General features: G+C 40.2%; 1 long non-coding RNA gene across 1 annotated transcript in view; it reads left to right on the top strand.

The window, feature by feature from the left end:
- LOC118655359 overlaps window positions 1-16853 on the top strand; it is a 70699-nt gene extending 53846 nt beyond the window's left edge. Inside the window, exons 14-19 of the long non-coding RNA XR_004967258.1 lie at window positions 3646-3753; window positions 6664-6816; window positions 11261-11393; window positions 14787-14940; window positions 16412-16434; window positions 16827-16853. This is a non-coding gene — a long non-coding RNA (uncharacterized LOC118655359). The remainder of the gene's footprint in view (window positions 1-3645; window positions 3754-6663; window positions 6817-11260; window positions 11394-14786; window positions 14941-16411; window positions 16435-16826) is intronic.
- The last annotated feature ends 2941 nt before the right edge of the window (window positions 16854-19794 follow it).

The raw sequence follows: 19794 nt of genomic DNA, 5'->3' as shown, positions 1-19794 counted from the left end.
TTTGAAAAATTTTGAACATACATTCAGAAGATAGATTGCAATGAACTCATTGTGCTAGGGCCCTCTGAGTGTTAATAGTGATTAAAATTGTGCCATATATATTTTTAAATCTATTTTTTGAAGTATTTAAAGCAAATCCTAGATGTTATGACATTTTACCCCTAAGTATTTCAGTTCCACACAAAAAAGCCCATTGCACCGAATTACACCTAACAAAATTAACAATAATCCTTCCATCTAATATTCAGTCTATTTTCAGTTTCCCTGATTGCCTTTTTACAATTGTAAGAAAAGTCTTTCTACAGTTGATTAGATTCAGGGTCAACTTTTTGGCAAGAATACTTCATAGGAGGAACCATGTCCTTCAGATTGCATCACCTAAGGTTCACCATAGCTAGTTGTCCTGCTGTTAGTGTCGACAAGATGTATCAGTGTGGTCCAAGTGACAACCTGGTTGCTCCAATAGAAAGTGTTTCTTTTATCCTTTTAACCAATAAGTAATCAGTTCTGGGCACTCTGCAAATATCTAGTTCTCATGCACCTTTTTTTTCTAGGGTTTTAGCATCAGTTGATGACCATGGCCGGGATCCATTATTTCATTAGGGATTGCAAAATAGATGTTTTTGGATCCTGCCCTTTCTTCTACATTACTTATCAGGGAACTGGTCTATAAAGCAGCACTTTTTGACATCAGCTGGGGCTACTTGGATGCTCTCAATAGCGTTTGTGTAAGAACAGCACCCTAAAATGCCTTTCTTTCCCTTTAATGACCATCAGAGAAATGGAGAGTCTATGCACAGCTATTTCCAATGGATGCAGATTATTTTTAACTGCTTTCTCTTCTTTTATAATGACGAGTATCATCATAAACTCCTGGATATTTTAATATTTCATGTAATTTCAATAAATGTTTATTCTTTTTTAAAAAATATATTTTATTGACTTTTTTTTTTTTTCAGAGAGGAAGGGAGAGGATAAAGAGTTAGAAACATCGATGAGAGAGAAACATCAATCAGCTGCCTCCTGCACACCTCGTACTGGGGATGTGCCCGCAACCAAGGTACATGCCCCTGACCAGAATCAAACCTGGGACCTTTCAGTCTGCAGGCCAACACTCTACCCACTGAGCCAAACCGATTAGGGCTCTTTTTTTATTCTTAAATTGCGATCCCTGCCAAGCTGGCTCCCCTGTCCATTATATGTGACTCCATTCATCTTTAAAACATTTCGTTACTTTCTGGCACAACAAAATGTCTCAGGGTCATATTGTGCATGCTCTTTCTTTTTAAAAGTTGTTCTCTCTGCAAAACTGGAATTAGTCATTTCTCCAAGAATTTTTGTTAGTGCTTTTGGTTTTTGTCCCAAGGGGTGGGGATGGTATTTAGAAAACTAACTCTTGGTGTTGAGATGCTCATTGTTATTGGACTCCTCAGTGAGCAGAGGCAGAAAAATATATTTTAAAGATGATGAGTTTATACTAATATTTCCAATTAAAATATGATTAGAGAACTTTTACTTAATTTGTTTAATTTTATTCCCATATCTATTTTTATTCTAAAAGTATTGGTTTTCTATAATAGTAACATAATTGCTTACTTATTTTATCCTGAAATATATAAAATAGTTTTAAAATAACCATAATAACAGCATGAGTTTTACCATTACTAACAAAACTACAGAATGATGCTGAAGTTTATTTGCAGTTACTAACTATATCCCACTAAGGATATATGGTCAAACTCCACCTGGTGAAAGGTTTTCATCAACTCCCTACAGAGAGAAATCAGAAAAACCTCACTGTACATTTTTTTATAGCTTATGATATATTTTAAATTAGCCCCAGTCATTCTCAACTACTACTTCTAAGATTTTCATATAAGGTCCTGAGTTAAAGAACTTTTGTAGGCATTATTATTGTTATTCTAGCAATGTTATTCTATCATCTATCTATCTATCTATCTATCTATCTATCTATCTATCTATCTATCTATCTATCTATCTATCTTCTATCTATTATTCTAACCATGTTATTCTATCATCTATCTGTCTATCTATCTATCTATCTATCTATCTATCTATCTATCTATCTATCTATCTATCTATCTATCTTCTTTCATTCCAAAAGTAAGTTACTGTCCAAAAGGGGACTAAGGGCTCTGGAGTCAAACTGCTTGCATCTGAGCCCCTCTACTGATTGCTAGCTATCTGGCTGGGAGCAACTCTCTGAACTTCTCTGAGCTCCTGTTTTCTCATCTGTTAGAATAGGAACCTACCCCGTGGGAATGTGGTGAAGATTAAATGAACTAAGTCTATGGAAATGCCTCGCATATTATGCGTACTCCATAAACATTAGGTATTTTTGTTAGAATAACAGTTCTGGGAAGCCTTAATTACAGAAGTCAAGGTTCTGTGTTCCAAATAACAACTCTCCCCTCAGAAGTGTGCTTCATCAAGCCTTATTTCTGTCTGAGCGTGCCCACACTGAAGGGAGGTACTGACCACTGGGTCAGGGTGTCAGTATTTCACGTTGTTCTGCTTAGGCCTGTGGGTACACTCAAAGTCATGCGTTTTTGGGGAAAAGACTCCAGGGCTGTGAGTCCTTAAAGAATAGAGACTTGTCCTGAGAAAAGGTCACCCAAAGGGGCCCAGGAGCAGCACACGTTGTGAAAACTGGCTGAAGGGTTCCTTGGCTCCCACAGTAAACATCCAGGGCCACTTTGACACCGGTGAGGGAATTTGCTCTGTGCATGCAAAAAATGCCCTTGATAAAAATAAAAGGACTGTGCCACAAGCATCAAAGCACAGTACTTCCTGGCATATTTAGCACCTTTCAGAAAGAAAAGAAAATAAAAAAATAAAAAATAAGCAAACCCAAAGAATTCCCTTAATGATTATGGCAAGAACAGAATTCTTTGCCATTATAATTCTTTGCCAGAAAGTTCTTGACATTAATTAGAGTCTGGCTTGTTATAGTGATCAGAAGAAATGAGGCCTGTTTTCTTTAACACATCATGCAATCTAAGAAACAGGCCAGGCCACACAAGAATGTGGGCGTCTTGGAAGTAAAAGGCAGTGTAGAGCCCAAGGATTTCATGTCTGTCCTTTCATGATGAATAACTTTGATTAAAGCTTCAGCACTTGAATCCAAATTCTCTTGTGCCAGCTTTTGTTCAGAGCGTGCCTCTCTCTCTCTCTCTCTCTCTCTCTCTCTCTCTCTCTCTCTCTCTCTCTCTCTCATTTCATCACCGAGTAAAATGATTCTTGGAAGCAGGATAAATTATGAAGCATCATAATTTAGTTAAATGTATTGGATAGATAAAAATCACTGAATAGATAAAAATCTTAACTTTGGGTTCTTTTCTATTCAACTCCTCTATTCAAGAGACACTTGAATCACATGGAAGATAGTTTTCAATGTTAAATGTCACAGGCCATTTAAGAAAAACACCCGATTCATTCAGAGATGCCATGTATAAACACTGTAGGTCTTTTTAGCCATATGTACTTTATTGTAAATAATTCTGAAGGTCAGCAAATGTGACTCTCTGGTTTGGAGTTGCCCATTAGAATTGCAGGGCAGTGGGTGGGATGTTTACGGAGAGAGATGTTCAGCAGTGGGGGAGATGGTCTTAACTCCTGTGGCAGGGATTGTGTTTGCCGCAGGTCTCTGAAGATCAGGACACCCATTTGTAAAAAGATCGTCCTCATGAAGACACCTGTGCTCTCAATAACACATCTCTCATTAGCAAGAGGGTAAGTATGGCAGCAAAGAGAAGACAAGAGAGTAAAGAACCCATCTGAAAAAATGGAAACACTGATCTTTGGTTTCTGCTATATTCTCTGGGATATTTAGAGTAAATTAGTTTCTAAGAAGCTATCACTCTTGAACTGCAGTTTTTCTACAACCAGTGGAAATATAGAACCTCTTGCTATTAGTGAGAGTTTGTTGCTATTTTTTTGTTGTTGTTTTCTTGGATTCCTTTCCCTCGTTTATGTTTCCGATATGAATAAAAGCCCATGCACGGAATCTGGTAACATTCCACATTGAGTCATAAACAACATGTAGCCAAACTTCAGCTTTCCTGGGCTGTTAATCAGAAGTTTCACTTTCAAATGACCCCCTGCCTTTGCTGCTCAAATGGTCAGTACTTATAGCGCCTTTCTTTTTAAAAAATACTTTTATTGCTTTCAGAGAGGAAAGGAGAGGAGAGAGATTAGAAACATCAGTGATGAAAAGGACTTATTGATCGGCTGTCTCCTGCATGCCCCACACTGGGGATTGAGCCCATAACCTGGGCATATGCTCTGACCAGGAATCGAACCATGACTTCCTGGTTCCTAGATTGACACTCAACCACTGAGCCACACCAGCTAGGCTAGGTCCTTTCTTTTTAAAGCTTTCATGCCATTTGTTCCTACAGTCTTGGAGGGCTTTGCTCTCTCTACACTCAGCTGATATGAATGGTTTTATGGATAAGACCTGGACAACCTGAGTTCCCCTGAATTTTATGCCTTCCGTGCCATAACATTATGTGTATGCAATGGCTCTTGTCCAGTTCAGGGATAATACACAGCTGGGTCTCTCTCTACTTGGTGAACTGTCATTGAATCACAGACTCCTCCAAAAGTGGACAGAACTAGCTAGTAACCTGGGCTAGAAAGGGGTGGGACAATTCATTATTTTAATCATTATATTCCTGCAAATCATTTGTGTCCCTCAGATGGGAAATCAGGCTTAAGTGGAGAGTCTGAGGGGGAGGAAATTTAAAGGAGATAAAAGGAAAAGGTAAAATTTGGTGTGTAAGAGAAGTCATTTTAGATTAGTTCTCTTGGGTATAGATTCTAAGACTTTTTGGTGACCTTGAGAAATGCAGAAAACCAGAGGAAATCGAAGCTGGGCAAGATGTCTGCAAAATTCTGCTGGTCCTTTAGGCCTAGAGGGAGGTTATTTTAGGATCAGAAATATGTTCTTTGGAAATGTGCCTATTTTTTGAATTTGGATTTTTCATAATTATTTTTTATGTTCTTCCTTACTTAGTCACTTTTTTAAAAGTTCAACAATAAACCACAATAACAAAATAAAAAAGCACATGAGTATATGCATTTACAAGTATAAAAAAGATGTTAAATCAGTTTCAGTTGGGTCAAGGGTATTGGGGAGGGTGTGTCTATTCTGGAGTCAGAGCTTCAGTGGTCATTAACATGCTAAAACCCATGAAATACCATCTGGAGTGACTTTCTTGGGACTTTTGTTTTCTGCTAAAATCTTGGAAAAATTTGTGTTTTACTCAAGGGAGGCTTTTCCCCATTAGGGTATACTCTGTTTTGCTTAACACACATTGAACTAAACTATGTTTATAAACTGCTGAATTGTGGTAGAAAAATTAGATACCTAAAGAAAATTTACTTCATATTATCAAAGAAGTATTTTCTAGATTATTGTTTGTAAAAATACAACTTTCAGTGTACTAAGTTTGCCAAAGAAAGGTGGGAGGTAGTTACTCTGAAGTGGTTTATCACCTGAAAATCTTAATGGTAGATTTCAGCTTATTTCTAATTCACTTTTTATTTTTCCTGAAATAAACTTGACTTGCTTGGTTTATTTTTTTAAAATTCTGGTTTGTATAACTACTTGTGAGACAATGAAATGGGCAGAACCATGACATTTCATACCATTTTATTTGTAGTTTTGCAGGAAAAGATCTCAATAATATTTATTATTAGTAAACTAAAAGTGTCTGCCCAGGACGTTTGACTTTTCAAACTAAGTTATAATAAAAAATCTGAAATGTGCCATTTTTATTTAAAGTGTGAACTACAATGTCACAGCAGTGCCAAATGGCATCCTTTAGTCATTCTCTGAAGAGAAATCTCCTCTTCCCTCCTTCTACTCCACCTCCCAACCTCAAGAATTCCAAGCAATAGCCTTACTGTATATTATTATGAGTTATAGGAATGTATAGGGTATCTCAAAATTCACGCAAGAAGTAATTTTGATAGAAAACACAGGTTTATAATTAAAAATTGTAAATTTTTTATTGATTCATAAAGTATACAGTATAGGGTTATGTATGGAATAGCACATCGGGTAAATGGCCTCCACAGCTTTGCTGGCACATACGCAAAGCTGTATGGTCTTCATTGTCCCTGCTCCTGCGCCATAATTGGTACTTGGTAATGCTTATCCAATTGAAGGGATTGAAATCAAAGGGCAACAGATATTAGAATCTTATTCAATAAACCAAGTAAAATTAGGCTTTTATTTTTTGTTGTTATTGTTGTTGTTAATGCTCACACAAAATTCAAATCTTGTGTGAATTTTGGGACACTTTATACTTATAATGTACATTACTCTTTTTCAAAAAGGATCTGAGGTAACTGCTTTTTTGGTAAAAGCTTTTGACAAAAGCTAAATAATAAGAAATGTTTATGGTTTGTTTGTTTTTTAATTTCAGAGATGAAGGGAGAGGGAGAGAGAGAGATAGAAACATCAATGATGAGAGAATCATTGATTGGCTGCCTCCTGCATGAACCCCACTGGGGACTGAGCTCTGACCCTGACCAGGAATCAAACCGTGACCTCCTGGTTCATAGGTCGACACTCAGCCAAACAGTGGAGCCACACCGTTTGGACAATTGTTGTTTCTTTTTTCTTTATTCAAGGATAACAGAAAGAGAAGAGGCCATTAGAAGGTGCACAGGACCCACCCCCTGCATTCGCCTGAGCTCCCACGGGCAGGGATTGTGTTTGTTTTCCTGGGGCAGTGCTTTGAGGTGCCTCCCTCCCTGAAACCCACAGTTCAGAAGGAAAGTGAGGTGAGTACACAAACAACTCTAGTTCTAAACAAATGAGCAGTTGAGTAATTTAAGAAGTTTTATGGGCTATTTTTAAAAGAAATGCAGCGGTTGTATTTTCAACTACATAGATTAAAGGCCAAGAGGTATTATCAAATTTTAGTTATTGATGATAATTCAAGTTTTTGCTGAAATGTCAGACTTTTTTTTTTTTAACCTTTAAAGCATGTTAACATGTTTGAACTAGTTTCAAAAGAATCAATTTTAAATTGGGGTGTATGAAAATTTTCAGTTTTCTCATAATTGGTTGGTCTGGGATACATGTCACAGGAAAAGGAAGAACAAAGAGGTTTTGCTCAGAATCAGACCATTGTGGTTGTTTTGCTCCCAGGGTGAAACCCTTTGGGGACATAGAGAAAGGTGAACGGAAAGATCTTTACCAGGATGTTCACATAAGCGGTCGTTGCCTTATTCAATGCGAAACTAAGACATCATCAGTTCACTGATCATCGGTCCAAGCGCTGGCAACCCGTTCAGCCTACTGACATTTGTATAAAGCCCAGACAGCTGAAGAAAATGGAATCAGATTTTAAAGCAGTAAAAAGAATGGCAGGGTTAAAATATAAATGTCTTTCTTAAAAAATGGGTTATTCCTAGAGGGGAAAGCATCAAGAGCCGAGAGGTGGAATGCCTGGCAAAAGCTGAGCCCCTGGGTCTGCAGCTGCGCAGAAAGGAGTTACGTGACTCCGAGCATCTCGCTCTGAGTCTCTCTCGCAGGCCTGGCAGGGCTGGAGGATGATGTCTCCCAGAGCCAGACAGCGCAAGGGGAGAACATTCTCCCCGAGGGAAGACAAGTGTTTTGTAATAAGTGTGAGCAATTGGCTGAGTAGAACAACTACTTTTATCTTTGCTACTGGGGCTCTGGATTCTGCCAAGTATATTTATGCTCGTTGGCAAAGACTGGATGTTAATTTCTTGGCAAAACATACGCACAGACATCTCTTTTACACACGGCAAAGGATCCTACTTTGTAAACGCTCATTCCACAGGGTTTAAAAGCTACAGTGGGGGATTAAATCACATATGCCTCCTTAAGTCTTCTGAAGGAGAATTCTTCATGAAAAGAGAATTTCAGGGCAGTTAACAGGAAGGAGGCTCTTTGTAAAGGCGCTTGGTCCAGCTCCTCTCTTTCCAAGTGTTCTCAGATTGAGAGGCAGTCTGAATTCTTTTTTTTTTTTTTAAATATACACTGTATTTTTATTGATTTCAGAGAGGAAGGGAGAGAGTTAGAGAGATAGACACATCAATGAGGAGAGAGAATCATTGATTGGCTGCCTCCTGTACGTCCCCCACTGGGGGAGAGGGGATCCAGTCTGCAACCCGGGCAGGTGCCCCTGGCTGGAATCAAACCTGGGACCCTTAAGTCCACAGACCGACGCTCTATCCACTGACCCCAACTGGCTCGGGTGACAGTCTGAATTCTTGACGCCACTTAAAACATTGAGCAACACCCTCCAGACTACCCTTTGGTTCCTCATAAATTCTGGGACATGATGGAGGGGCTCTTCTTATCTTTCTTCCTGTCTTATGTGAGTGTGACTGTAATTTCAGCACTCTGAGGTCACCAAGAACACTGGAGTGAGCGACTAAAGAGGTTATTAAGTGTCGCTTGAGTGCAGAATTCCCTATAAAAGCCAGGCCAAGGATCTAGGCATAAGTGAGCGTTTGGCTCACGGTACTAAACAAAACTGACAGAAATAAAACTTGGAGCTCCTGAAACCAATGACCTCCTCCTGTGAGAGAGAAACTGGTTGCTCTGACAAGGAAAAATGTTTTGCTTAGTGATGCGGATTGCCTCCTGACTGCAGCCATGCTAACTTGCTAACTTGGAGGAGGCAATAGAATATGATGGCCATTTGATGCGGGTTTGTGATCAGGCCCTGGAAACTTTGTTCAAAGGGAAAGGTATTGGGTGCGACATCACCAAGTTGGTTTGTTTTTTTCTTTCTTTTTCTTCTTCTAAGTCAGTGGTTCTCAACCTTCCTAATGCCGCGACCCTTTAATACAGTTCCTCATGTTGTGGTGACCCCCAACCATAAAATTATTTTCGTTGCTACTTCATAACTGTAATTTTGCTACTGTAAACAATATGTAATTATATATGTGTTTTCCAATGGTCTTAGGCGACTTCTGTGAAAGGGTCATTCGACCCCCAAAGGGGTCACAATCCACAGGTTGAGAACTGCTGTTCTAAGTGCTAGGTATTTGGTACATGATAATATGCAGCCTACCCCCTGTTCCCAAGTTACCTGTTATAGGTAGTCTCCTAAGGGATATCTTTAAAAGAAAATCCTCACCTGAGGATATGTTTTTTATTGATTTTTAGAGAAAGGGGAATAATGAGAGAGACGGGGATAAAGAGAGAGAGAAAGAGAGAGAGAGAGTGAGAAACATTGATGTGAGAGAGAAACTAATTGGTTGCTTCCCATACACGTGTCCTGTCTAGGAATCGAACCTTCACTCCTTTGGTGCACAAGATGATGCTCCAACCACAGAGCAACACTGACCAGGGCCTAAAGGATATCTTTTAATTCAAGTTCTTCTACTATTAATAAGGATTTACATTTTCATAGTTTACCATTTTGATAAGGAAAAAATTATTCTTTATACTCAGCCATGACAATTCTACAATTTCTAATCTAGAGCAAAGATGATGAATTTGTGACACATTGTATATAACCCTCCAGTTTGGTTGGTATCTATTGTTAATTGATCATGCATTTCAATAAGCCTTCAGAATTCTTCTCAACAGAGCACTCCAGGCAGCTACACACAAAACACTTATTATAAGGACATGAGAGTGTGTCAGGGCATTCAAGGGCAGCCATGCAGAAATGTCTTGTCTAGTCTGAAGCAGAAGGCTGTTGGGATATTTTCTTTACCTTCCATTTCTGTTCCTCCTGGAGCATTTGTGGCAGGCAGAGTAAAGGTTCCCCAAAATGTCCTAATCCCGGAACCTGTGGAAATTCTATGTTACAAGGCAAAAAAAATTGTGAGAATATGATGAAGATCTTGAGATGGGAGATTGTCTTGGATTATCCAGGTGGGCCAGTGTAATCATAAGTGTCCCTATAATAAGGAGGCAGGAGGGTCAGAATCAGAGAAGGATATGTGACAATGAAAGAGGTTGTAGTAATGCAACCACAAGCCAAGGAAAGCAAGCAGCTGAGTCTAGCAGAGGTTCTCAACCTGTGGGTCGCGACCCCTTTGGCGGTCGAACGACCCTTTCACAGGGGTCACCTAAGACCATCCTGCATATCAGATATTTACATTACGATTCATAACAGTAGCAACATTATAATTATGAAGTAGCAACGAAAATAATTTTATGGTTGGGTCGCAACATGAGGAACTGTATTTAAAGGGCCAGAAGGTTGAGAAGCACTGCTCTAGAGGCAATTCTGTTTCCTTGCCTGTTCCATCCTCTAGCCAGTGGTTCTCAACCTTCTGGCCCTTTAAATACAGTTCCTCATGTTGTGACCCAACCATAAAATTATTTTCGTTGCTACTTCATAACTGCAATGTTGCTACTGTTATGAATCGTAATGTAAATATCTGATATGCAGGATGGTCTTAGGCGACCCCTGTGAAAGGGTCGTTCAACCGCCAAAGGGGTCGTGACCCACAGGTTGAGAACCGCTGCTCTAGAGCTTCCAGAAGGAACCCAGACCTGCCAACCCATTTTAGACTTTTGACCTCCAGAATTGTAAAATAATACATTTGCTTGTTTAAGTCACTAAGTTTGTGGTAATTTATTACGGCATTAATAGGAAATGAATACTGCATTTTATTCATTTGTCTGTCTCTAATGGCTGAGAGACTGGCTTTTTTCTTTTTTTCTTCTCCTCGGTTCATGTGGCAAAACACAGTCTCCCCAGAATGCCCAAGGTTACAAGTTGTAGATCCTGTCACAAACAGATTCTAACTTGGCTCTCTTGGTTCCATTTCTAAATTCCAGAAATAGAATATGACCAGGTCAGCTTGGGTCAGGGGCTCCCCCTGTGGCTGGCCAGCCAAAACCAGGGAGTAGGGTCACACAGCGTAAGTAAAGCTGCCGGAAGCCACCTCTGTGAGGGGCTGGGTCGCTCCCAGAGCTGAGGGGCAGGGTAGACCTTCATCAGTGTCTACTACAGTGTTCATGCTTTTATTTATTGACTTCCTAAGTTTGAATATTTCTTCTACAAATCTCATGTATCAGGGGTATTGTAGATTGATCACACTAGTGAGCCCATTGTTTCATGCCTCTATATATTTATACCTTTGGGAGTGCCCTTCTAACCTGACCTGACCTTGGCTGCCTGCCTTGTTTTGGACAATGAGACAATAACAAACTTGACGCAAATGGTCTTGTAAAAGCACTTACATATTCCTGCTTCTTCTCTTGAAACTTCGTCCTTGTCTTCAGAGCAGGTGAGGGCCACCTACTGGAGGATGAGAGACCATGTAGCACAGAATCGAGTCCTCCCAGCTGAGGCCATCCTAGACCAGCCTGTTCCCAGCCGACCTGAGAGACCTGAGAGCTGACCACAGACGTATAAGTGAGTCCCACCAGCCCAGCTCAGACCATTACAACTGCTGAGCCCACCCCTAGAGCAGTGATGGAGCACCTTTTGAGCTCGGCGTGTCAGCATTTTGAAAAACCCTAACTTAACTCTGGTGCTGTGTCACATATAGAAATTTTTTGATATTTGCAACCATAGTAAAACAAAGATTTATATTTTTGATATTTATTTTATATATTTAAATGCCATTTAACAAAGAAAAATCAACCAAAAAAATGAGTTCGCGTGTCGCCTCTCACACGCGTGTCATAGGTTCGCCATCACTGCCCTAGACTCATGAGCAAGAATAGATGTTCCCCTGTTGAATGCCACGGAGGTTTCATGGTTGTTTGCTACAGAGCATTGTTGTGGCAATAGGTCATTGATACAGGAGAATGTGCTGTTTAAACATAATTTTATTTCCTTAATTCGATTGCCTTCAAGAATGATTCTAATTATCCTAGAAAAAAAAACCAAAAACTGGCTTTCAGCATCTCAGCTAGAGATCAGACCTGACGCATCAGAAGGGAACAGAAGGAAGATGAATGGATTTTTGCAGATCTTTATTTAATCAGCCCTCTGGCATTATGCAAAGTACCCTCCCAGAGCCTACCTCATTAGAACCTCATAAACACTCTGTGAAGCAGGTTTGTTCATAAATGAGGACATTGAAGTTCAGTGGGAGTTAAGTAACTTGCTCAAAGTTGCTTCCATAGTACAACCAAGAATTCAGATTTAGCCCCAGATCTGTCTGCTGCAAAGCCACCTGTCAGTGTTTGTAGACTGTAGTAAATAAAAATATGTCTCTCAGTTAAATCTGATTTCAGATAAAAATTGTTGTTTATCTGAAATCCAACATAATTGGTGTTCTGTATTTTATCTGGCAACCCTACCAATATAAAGCTGACTTGTTGGTGGGGACGGATCTGTAAGTGGTAAGTGTAGAGGATATTTGAAAAGAACTGATTGTTACACCTGCAGAAGTCATGCACTCCCTACTTTCTGAGGGCTTACAAGGGAAGGATGCCGAGGACCTGCTCTCACACTCCTAAGACTGTCGAACTCTTTGTAAGGTCTCTGACCTCACATGACTCCGGTCATATGATCTTGGGATATTTTCCCAGCTACACAGTGGGAGCATCCAGGACCCCTTGCTGACTCCTTTTCTAGGTTGCTTTAAAGAGGAGTGGAAAGTACACAAATCACTGGGTGTAGGTTGCTGGCTGTTAATGAATTAAAATGTCTGAGGATACAGAATTTTTTTTCTGCCTAAGAAATGAAGGGCAGATCAAAGTAAGTGAATAATAGCTAGTCCATATGGTGTTTATTATGTGCCAGGGATTTTTCTGAGCATTTAAAATGCTAACTCATTTAATTCACACAAAAACCATATGAGGTAAAAGCCATTTGTCATCATCTCATTTTACAGATGTGGAAACAGAGAGATTAAGTGAGTAACCTAAGTTTGCACAGCCACTTACTGGCTGTGCTGCAATTCAAACCCAGGCTGTCCTACGTGCCAGGCATTGTCCTGGGATTTGTTAGTGACAATACAGTTCCTGCCTTTGTGAAGCATGCATTCTGATGAGGAGAGGCAGAAAATGAAGGTAAAAAGAATGTTCCAATAGAGATACGTGCTACGAAGATAATAGAGCAGGGTCATATGATGGAGAGTGTCTAGTGGAAGGACGGTTGCATTAGATGGGGAACCATTTTTTGAGGAAGTGACATATGAGCTGAGCTCTACTAAGGAAAAGAACCCAGCCACGCAAGGATCTGGAGGAAGAACACACCAGCCTAAGAGAATGATCTGGTGGCAACGGTGTTTGAGAAACAGAAGTCATGCAATGCTGCTGAGCTGGTAGCGGGAGGGAGGGGTAAGATGTGGCCTGAGGGGCAGCTCACAGAACACTCTGTGGGCCATGGGGCAGGAGGGTTGTGCTCTCAGTAGGATGGGCAGATATTGGAGAGTTTTAACCATAGGAGGGACATGATCTGATTTTGTGTCTTAAGGTTCACTATAGATGCTCTGTGAGGAAGAGACCATGAGCCATGCATGGTGGGTGTGGTTGATAAAAGTAAGAGTAAGGGGATCAGTTAGGAGGCTATTACACTAGTTCCTGAAGGGGTGGTGGTGGACAAGGGTGGCAGAGTGGATGGATTTGGGGAATGTTTGTGGGGGTAGATTTGGGAGAATTTGTTGATGGATTCAGAGAGTGAGAAATTAAAGCAGATACCTGGGTTGAGCTGCTTAGTGGATGTGGCAGCATTTAATAACATGAGGAAGCCTGGGGAAGAAGCAGAATAGACTTGAGATACTCAAGAGTAACCCAAGAGGGGCTACCAGAGTGTCAACAACCATCATTGTCTGTCTCCATTGTCTGTATGTCCTCTCTCTCTTTTAAACCAAAAAAAAAAAAAAAAAAGCCCAGCGGTTCTGAACCTGTGGGTCACAACCCCTTTGGCGGTCGAACGACCCTTTCACAGGGGTTGCCTAAGACCATCCTGCATATCAGATATTTACATGATGATTCATAACAGTAGCAACAGTACAGTTATGAAGTAGCAACGAAAATAATTTTATGGTTGGGTCACAACATGAGGAACTGTATTTAAAGGGCCAGAAGGTTGAGAACCGCTGGCTTAGACCTTTAAGTAGAATTCACATACAGAAAAGCCTTGAGGAGCAATGTCAACTGAAGATTTCCCTTGGGAGGTGGGGGAGGCATTTTTTGTCATAAATCTCATAGCAAACAGCTTACACACTAATTAGACGCTGTTTCCTAAAGCCTTTTCCTGGTCCTCGGCTCCACTTCCTGGGTTTCTCTCTGATCTTTCTTGTGTGTAGAACGCCCAGTGTTTCTGGCTCTTCTCTTTCCAAATGTATCTCTGCTGTGTACTGACCTGCGGATCTCAAATTCCTCTTTCTACTATTGCATAGAACTAATCAGCTCTGCCACTGAGCTTGTGCCCAAATTTACATACCCAAAGCCATCCAGCTGCTTAGCAGAAACTCGGGTAAAAAGTGAAACCCTCAAGTTAGAAGCTTTAAGGTTGTAAATAAAAGTACATTTGCTGTTTTGTATGTGTGTGTATGTCTACACATCAACATTATCATGGTCCTTCTTCAATATAAAAGATTGTTCTTCAAAGATTAATGGGTTCGTGAGCTATTTATCATTAGAGACTTTAGTGTGAAATGACCTTTTGCTAAAATCACAATCACTGTACTTAGGGTTTCTTTACCTGTGAAACGATGGTTTTCTTGATTGAGAATGATTAGAATTGTAGCATTTTTAATTCCTTTTTAAAAATTTGTTTCCTTAATCATGCTAGATAATGTAATGCGTGATCCCTGTGATCACCTGCTGTTTGTACTATTCTCAACAGGGACCAGCCAGGTGCCAGGCCCTGTGAGAAATAAGGACCAAATACCTGCTCACGAGAAGTGATATGCTAATCGGGAAGGCTGTGTTCTAGAAAATTTTGCATGATGAGATGCAGGAAAAGGATTGAGAATGTTATTGTGCCCTCTGCTTAAGGAGTAAGTTCTCTTTCTTTATTTCAGAAAGCCTCCTGTGCAAATAGCAGTCACCAATCTGAGCAAATAGAAATCCTATCTTCATGTAGCATTTACTGACATGCAATATTTATAAATTTGTGATGATTCTTGGGAACAGAATTCCCTGCCTTATCTCCTGTGGTATGGTTCAAGAAACCCGAGGATACTGTCAGGTCTTCTGCCAGCAGCCCTGCATTAGAAAGGAGTGTTTATTCGTTTGAAAGAGTTGCGTTCCTATGTAATGAGCAGGCGGGCCATCTGGAGGCAACCCACCAGGAAAGAGATATGAACTGTGGGTTCCTGAAACCTCTCAGCCTCTTTGTTAAGAAGTTGTCATTTCTGTGTGGCTGTTTGGATGTTAACTCAGAATATGCAATCCCAAAAATCAACAGCAGATCATCTGTTAAATGAGCGGTGATAACATTGTCCATTTGTTAGCCTTCAGAAAACACCAGCTGGTGTCAGGAAACAGCCTCAAAAGTAAATGGGCTGGAGATCACATGTTTCTTCTTTCCTCCCCGAGTTGTACTTATAATAACAAAGGTAATCTAAAAAACTATGTTTGATCCAACTAATAACATCAATAAGCAAATAAATGAACCCAGGGTACCTATGAAAAATATTCAGTGAGCCAGGAATGGGTGATAGTTTTTGTTCTGGATTTGTCATTTGGCTGCCCTCTCTGGAAGAGCAACAGGAAGTGCCTTTAATCAATTGCAGTACACATTGTCCTGGGCAGATGTACAAATCTCTGGGCACTGCACTGTCCAGGGATCGCTGACTAGGGAATGTCACCAAAATTGTCATGAGGTCTCTCCTGAAACACAACTTAGGTGCTTCCATTGCATGAAACGTTCTCTCAATTTCCTCACCATAGCAAAATCTATACACTTATGTTGTCTTTACAGAGTTGCTTCTTACATTATTTCTACACATTAATAGACTGTTGGTTATTCTGTTCTGAAAAATTTATTGGTTATGTTATTCTGAAAAATTTCAGACTCACAGGAAGCATGGAAGGTAATATAACAAAGAGGTGGGTGCCCACTATTCAGAATTAATGTTAACAATGTTTTTTATTTGCTTCAGATTTTTTTGAGACATAAAAATTAGAGATAATGCCCCAAAATTATACATAATTATTGTGTTGCATATGTCACTTACCATTGTTAAATTTCCTCAAATCCTTTTTGGGGGAAGCATGTAGGACACAAAAAATAAAAATAAAATTTATCTCCACAATTTTGATTTTCACAGGACTTTCCAAATAAAAGTCCAAAGACGTCTCTTAATCAATAGGTGCAGTTCTGGAGAAGAATCCTCTCAGTGAACACTTCTATTTGCTAATGTTCACAAACCAGATATACAATCATAATAATCTCTTCACAATAAAAGTACTACTTATCTTCTTATGTGTGTATTTGCTAATTTCTCTTCTATGTTTATTTTTCAGTTAAATCAGGTCCTGATTTTTGGGTAAGAATCCTTCACTCAAAATAAATAGTCTAAAATGCAAAACAAAACTGTTGGGAAAAGATGTAAAGTGGAAATCTACTAAAAAGTTTTTAAAATATGGCATCTGACCTAGTTTATTATTTATGTCACTATTTTGAGATCATATCTTGATTTTTTAAAGAAACCCAAACTACAACTTTTAGCTTTAACCTCTGGGGTATTATTCTTTGGCATAAGAAATGCAAGTGTTTATCATATATCAGTTTTGTTTTATGTTGTATCTTGGGAAAATTTCATATAAAATAATGTATTTTAGTATAACACCATTATTTTTTAGATATAATTTATCCTTTGAAATTTTTCCTGAAATATATAATTTTGAGACTTACAAAACTGGACTTTCTTATTTAAAGTTATGGCTAGAGAAACCAAGATGGCGGCATAGGTAAACACCTGAGAATGCTGCCTCGCACAACCACTTCAAAAATACAATTAAAAGACGGAACGGATATCACCCAGAACCACAGGAAAGCTGGCTGAGGGGAAATTCCACAACTAGAAGGAAAGAGAAAAGCATACCGAGACTCAGAGGAGGCACAGTAAGGAAGTAAAATACTAAGGTGCGGAGGTGCGTGTGGAGCGGGCTGGCAGTTGAGGGCGTGGTTGTTGTTTTCAATCGGGAGGGAGTCTCAGGCTCTGAGCTCCAGTTCTGGGTGAGTCTCTGGGGGCCCAGACTCAAATGGGAGAAGCGAGACTGTCTGGCATTGGTTGGAACTCGAGGGCAGCTTTCTCTCTGAGGTTTGCAGTGGTTGCTGGGACACTGAGAGGCAGAGCCTCTGGGGACGGGACTGAGAGCAGCCATAACTGCTCGCTCAGCCCTCCCTGTTGATCCCCTGGGACCTACCCTGCCCAAGCCCTGCACAGAGGCATTTGCTGGTTAGCCTCAGGCAAAGGCTAGATTAGTACCTCCCTAGAGGACAGAAGTTCTCCCACTGCAGACACAGCTGATTCTCACAGCCAGTTGGCCTGGAGGTCAAATCCCCCCCCCCCCAGTGTTACCTACAACAATCAAGGCTTAACTACAACAAGACGGCGCACAAAGACCACTAGGGGGTGCACCAAGAAAGCATAAAAAATGCAGAGACAAAGAAACAGGACAGAAATGGAGGAAGGCAAAATGCTGGATATAGAGCTCAAAACCACACTTTTAAGGTCTCTCAAGAACTTTCTAGAAGCCGCCGATAAATTTAGTAAGGCCCTCGAAAAGACTGGTGAGACCGCTGATAAATTTAGTAAGGCCTAGAAAAGACTGGTGAGACTGGTGATAAATATAGTGAGATCCTCAAGAAATCTAATGAGACCCTCGATGTTGTGATAAAGAACCAACTAGAAATTAAGCATACACTGACTGAAATAAAGAATATTATACAGACTCCCAACAGCAGACCAGAGGAGTGCAAGAATCAAGTTAAAGATTTGAAATGTGAAGAAGCAAAAAACACCCAACCAGAAAAGCAAAATGAAAAAAGAATCCAAAAATACGAAGATAGTGTAAGGAGCCTCTGGGACAACTTCAAGCGTATCAACATCCGAATTATAGGGGTGCCAGAAGATGAGAGAGAGCAAGATATTAAAAACCTATTTGAAGAAATAATGACAGAAAACTTCCCCCACCTGGTGAAAGAAATAGACTTACAAGTCCAGGAAGCGCAGAGAACCCCAAACAAAAGGAATCCAAAGAGGACCACACCAAGACACATCATAATTAAAATGCCAAGAGCAAAAGACAAAGAGAGAATCTTAAAAGCAGCAAGAGAAAGAAACTCAGTTACCTACAAGGGAATACTCATACGACTGTCAGCTGATTTCTCAACAGAAACTTTGCAGGCCAGAAGGGAGTGGCAAGAAATATTCAAAGTGATGAATACCAAGAACCTACAACCAAGATTACTTTATCCAGCAAAGCTATCATTCAGAATTGAAGGTCAGATAAAGAGCTCCACAGATAAGGAAAAGCTAAAGGAGTTCATCACCACCAAACCAGTATTATATGAAATGCTGAAAGGTATCCTTTAAGAAGAGGAAGAAGAAGAAAAAGGTAAAGATACAAATTATGAACAACAAATACGCATCTATCAATAAGTGAATCTAAGAATCAAGTGAATAAATAATCTGATGAACAGAATGAACTGGTGATTATAATAGAATCAGGGACATAGAAAGGGAATGGACTGACTATTCTTGGGGGGGAAAGAGGTGTGGGGGATGGGGAAGAGACTGGACAAAAATCGTGCACCTATGGATGAGGACAGTGGGTGGGGAGTGAGGGTGGAGGGTGGGGTGGGAACTGGGAGGAGGGGAGTTATGGGGGAAAAAAGAGGAACAAATGTAATAATCTGAACAATAAAGATTTAATTTTAAAAAAATAAAGTTATGGCTAGTTAAAAGGTAAGTTCACAGAGACACTTCTGACCAAATAAGTGCTACGTGTTCTTGTTTTTTTTTCTTAAAAGTTGGGAATTGGACTGTCAAACCTCAGAAGGAAGGCAGGAGAGGGTGAGGGGGGAGGGAGAGAGATCAACCAAAGGACTTGTATGCATGCATATAAGCCTAACCAATGAACATAGACACTAGGGGGGGTGAAGGCATGAGCAGGGGTGGGGGAGCATGAGTGGGGGTGGGGCAATGTGGGGATAAGGACACATATGTCATACCTTAATCAATAAAGAAAAAAAAAAGTTGGGAACTGTTTGTAAGATTATCTGCAGGGGAAAAGCAACTAGTCTGTGGTATATTTTTCTATCTATAATCTACCACAAGTATGTTTCTGTTGTAGATTTGGATCATGGTACAATTCTATAGGTCTTAGTGAGATGAATATTATATTATCATAATTAGGATCTTGGAAGATATAGTTGCTATGAACTAGGATGAATTTCTTTTAGTAAATTTAAAAAAACATTTTGAAGACATGCCCTCAGAGGTACATATGGTTCTGGAGAAAAAGTAAAGGTTAGGTTAGTTTTAGTTGCTCATATCAGTTTTAGCACAAGATTACAAATGTATTATTGATTATAATGTTGAGTTAGTTTGATTTTCATTAATGTCATGGTGGAAAGGGGAGGCCAGGAATACCTCCCTCAGAGACTTAAACGTGGATAGGTGTGCAGCAGGACAGGGAGCCAGAGGCCCTGCAGGCTGAGGGGCGGCATGAGCCAAGGCATGCAGAGGTGAACCGGAAGCATCTCAGCACCACGATGAGATGGAGGGATGCGGGAGATGAGAGGAGGGATGGAGTAGACCCAGTCCCCCCTTACTTGTCTGCTAAGGAGCCTGGCTCTTACCTGGAGATGGCAGGGAGCTGGCGAGTTAGGGAAACTG

Source organism: Myotis myotis, unplaced genomic scaffold, assembly GCF_014108235.1.
Source record: "Myotis myotis isolate mMyoMyo1 unplaced genomic scaffold, mMyoMyo1.p scaffold_m19_p_1, whole genome shotgun sequence".
NCBI lineage: Eukaryota > Metazoa > Chordata > Mammalia > Chiroptera > Vespertilionidae > Myotis > Myotis myotis.
The sequence above is the reverse complement of the archived record's forward strand: the minus strand, read 5'-3'. Positions and strand labels throughout refer to the sequence as shown.